We start from the raw sequence: 4,028 nt of genomic DNA, 5'->3' as shown, positions 1-4,028 counted from the left end.
AGATTTCATCCAACAGAAGCGTCATCTGTCGCAATAGATGAATTTTCTGTTGGGATAATCAAAGTCTTGGAAATGTCATCCTGTTGGAATAGTTGATAGGATTTCATCCAATAGATTGTTCATCTGTTGCATCAGATGGTTCAGTTGTTGCATCGGATGGTTCATCTGTTGCAAGAAAAAATAAACCAGTAGCAAGATTTTGTTCAATAAAACAGCAACAATATCACCATTTAATATCAAATACACCATTTTTACCAAGAACAACAACAAATCAACCCAATAACACCAATACAACACAAATACCAAGAACATCAATCGTGACCAAGAACACCAAAATTATTGTTTTGTTTGTACAAACACAAATAACAAAAATTAAACATCAAAAAACTCAACAGAAACTAACAAATCGAATCAACAGTTCGACAACAGGAACTACAATAACAACAAAAAATCATATTTCATTTCGGAAAGCGATAAGAAGACATACCAGAAATTAGGTTTTTCTTCTGTCTCTATTTCAAATTTAAGAAGCAAATAATAAAATTATTAATCAATACTAGAAGAGAAGTTGGCTCAGGTTCCTCTTTTTCTTAATAACTAAAAAGCCTTAATTTTTTTACCTGTAAAAGAAGAAAAGGGACGATTAAGAACTCAAAGTTGTTGTCGCTGGAGAGCAATGTTGTCATATCGATTGACGGTTGAAAGTTGAAAAGAAACTCGAAGCACAACTATTTATCGCTAGAGGTTGAAGTCGCCGGGGATTGAAGGGAGAAATTTGTAGAACTGTTGGTTGGGAGAAGCTTGAGAGAAACAGTCGAGATAGAGCGAGGGGAGAGAGTAGAGAGATGGTTGATTTGGAGAGGAGATGGGTGTGGGTTGATTTATATTTTTTGAAAAGATTAGAAAGTTTTAAAAATATTAATCAAGTCCACAATTAATTTAATTAAGTTTCCTAATTATGTTTGACCTTTTAAGTTGGTCAATGTCATCAATCCTTCATTCAAGACTTAAAAGACACATTTCCTTCAATTTCTCTTGACAATTGAGTACACTGAGCAGAATTTCTATAACCTTTCACATTTATTTAATGAGAGGTAATTTTTCACTACATCAACAAAATAAACAAACAAAAATAAACATTAATTTCTTTCTTTCAAAAATAAGTTTGCAGGGTAAAATGGTAATTCAATTTTGGACTTGAAGTTTCAATCAATCCAGACAAAAAAGAACTCGCTCGACTAAAGAAATGCATTTTTCTGTTTTCTTTGGATTAATTATTTTTCTTTATTATTGACTTTCCTCAATGACAAGCAAAATCATATTTTAAGGGAGAGTACCTATAAAAGGAAGAAAATAATCATTCAAATGAAGTAAATTAAATTAAAAGTTGAATTTACTGATATAGCAGTAACTAAAGGCATATTATAATAGCACCAATAGAATATGCATATTTAATTTATGTAGTAGACTTCAAAGCTCAATGATAAAAACTCCTAATACTATGCAACTATATGAAAGATTCCTTTAAATTTCTCATTAGTTGAAACAAATATCTTTTAATTTCAGAGAAGAGTAACGGTAACAATATGTTGATGGGGAAGGAAGTCTGTGAATAAGATAATTAAGGGTGTAACTAAAAGAATTAAGATGGATATGTGTATTTATCATGAATTTACCCAATCATACCTCATAAGAATTCCTGCAATTCATTAAGAAACTTTAAATATTATATTAAAGAAAAATCAATACCCTAAACAGTGTATAGAGAGAACATGAAATGCACAACAATAATTAAATTTATATTTCAACATAATATGAAAATCAACTTTCTTCTTGCATTATAATATGTGCCGCATAGAGAAAGTTCTATTAAAAAGAAAAGGAAGACTAAATTTGAAAAAATAATATCAATAAATTAAATAACAGAAAAAAAAAGAAAAGAATAGAAAATATTCACCTAAATATGAATAATGGGACATGTTCATGAATCGTGAATAGATTGGGGAAAAATAAGTAAACCAAACGTTTAAGCTGATGAAGGAAATTAGGACGAGATTAAATAGCTCAAATTGAATAATGGGAGACAACTCTTCAATTTCTCCAAAAATTTAATAACTCTCGAAAATGTAAATGTGAATTTACTATATCATAAATGGTTCATAAGTCAATAATATGCATTGTATCCTTTGTTAACTGGGTAGTGGAAAAGACTCTTCATTAAATTATTAATGTACTTAGTAGAGGTTGGGGATTTTGTTTAAGTAAACATGCATAATTTTATTTTTGAAACTGATAATTAAAATTGCACCATTTTAAAGGTCAAAATTTATTTTGTGAGGGATTTTAAAGCCAATTTAAAGGAGTAAAAATATCAAAAAAGCCATAAAAAAGATAAATAGCTTTAGAGACCTCTAAGGCATGCCACATAGGATGAGTTAATATTCTCCTTTATATATATATATATATATATATATATATATATATATATATATATATATATATATATTGATTAGGTAAAGAAGATTATCCATTTTCTTATTGAAAATATTTAAAATATGTAGAATTTATGTAGAATTACATTCTCATATTTATTATCTTACTCGTTTAAGGTACGTGCTTTTCACGTAAATTTTTAACTAATTATCACTAAGACATTACTCTTAATATAATGCAAAATAAAATTTTGAATTGGGTTCTTTAGAGTTCTTAACCAATCAAACTAAAGCTAACACATAAAAAATATTTGTAATCTAGAACGAGATAACATTCTTAGATATGTATTAGAAGTAAAAAAAAAAAGATACTTACATGTGTTTCAAACTGGCGAATAAAATTGAAGAAACTATTGTGCTTTGAAAAATCTAGGAAGCAACATGGTGGAGGATCTATAATAATCTCTAACAGTAAAGCTATTCTTTGCTCTTCTCCAAAAAATCAGTGGAATGAAGATATCAAAGTTAATAGCCAGTATTAAGAAACTACTACGAAAAGGAAGTATGACAATGAAGAAAACATGTCAATTAGTAAGAAAAGCAGTGGATAGCATTCAGAGAAATAGTGAACGAAATAATGCTGTAACTAAAACAAAATGTAAAATAGATGGTAATACAAATCAAAAGGAAAAAAAAATATGTATTAGGCTAAAACAATGATAGACACGCACAATGCTCTCAACTCCCACCAAACCTAAACTTGCCGAAAAGCAAGTCAAAGCATAACTATCTACTAACCGTCTATACTAATCCTCCTATCCAATGCACTTGTATAAAAAAGAATCACAAATTTTTTAAAACAGATAAACTACGGGGGTGCATTAAAATTAGAACCAAATTATACATAAAAGTTACAATATTATTAAACACATGATTCATAAATCAAAAAGAATTTAACTTTCTATCCTAATTTGTGATCTCAATACCCTCCTATCTAATGCACAAATTTTTTTTAATACAAATATACTAACACATGCAACAATATTAGTACTAAATTGTACATAAAAGCTACGACATTACAAAAATATGATTCATAAATCAAAAAGAATTTAACCTTATATCTTAATCTGTGGCCTCCATAATCAAATCATATAATGTGTACTTAAAGAGGACATGATAAGTCACCATCACACTAGCAATTAAGTAGAAAAATTAAGTTTAGTGAGAAAAATTTTGTTATTGATATATATCTAAAGTAAAAATTATGCTGGTATTGATAATAAAAACACACTCTAAACATGTCAAAGGAAAAAGACATTTACCAACTCATCCTCGTCATATCTTCAGAGTAGACGTTAGTCGCAATCTCTATCATAAATATAAAAGATAAACAGTGAAACACAAAAATTCAATTTTCAAAACTATGAAAAACAAAAGAACAAAATCTGACATGTACATAACATAAATCCTGAAAAACAGTAAAACAAAGGTTACATAGCTAATATTATTAACAAAAGTTGCAATGAGAAAGCAATAGGGTTGTACATAGTTTTGTTCCTTTAATTTTGAAAAAAAAAAAAGGCACCAACTTTAATA

Source organism: Capsicum annuum, chromosome 7, assembly GCF_002878395.1.
Source record: "Capsicum annuum cultivar UCD-10X-F1 chromosome 7, UCD10Xv1.1, whole genome shotgun sequence".
NCBI classification, from domain to species: domain Eukaryota; kingdom Viridiplantae; phylum Streptophyta; class Magnoliopsida; order Solanales; family Solanaceae; genus Capsicum; species Capsicum annuum.
Note: the sequence above shows the minus strand (reverse complement) of the source record.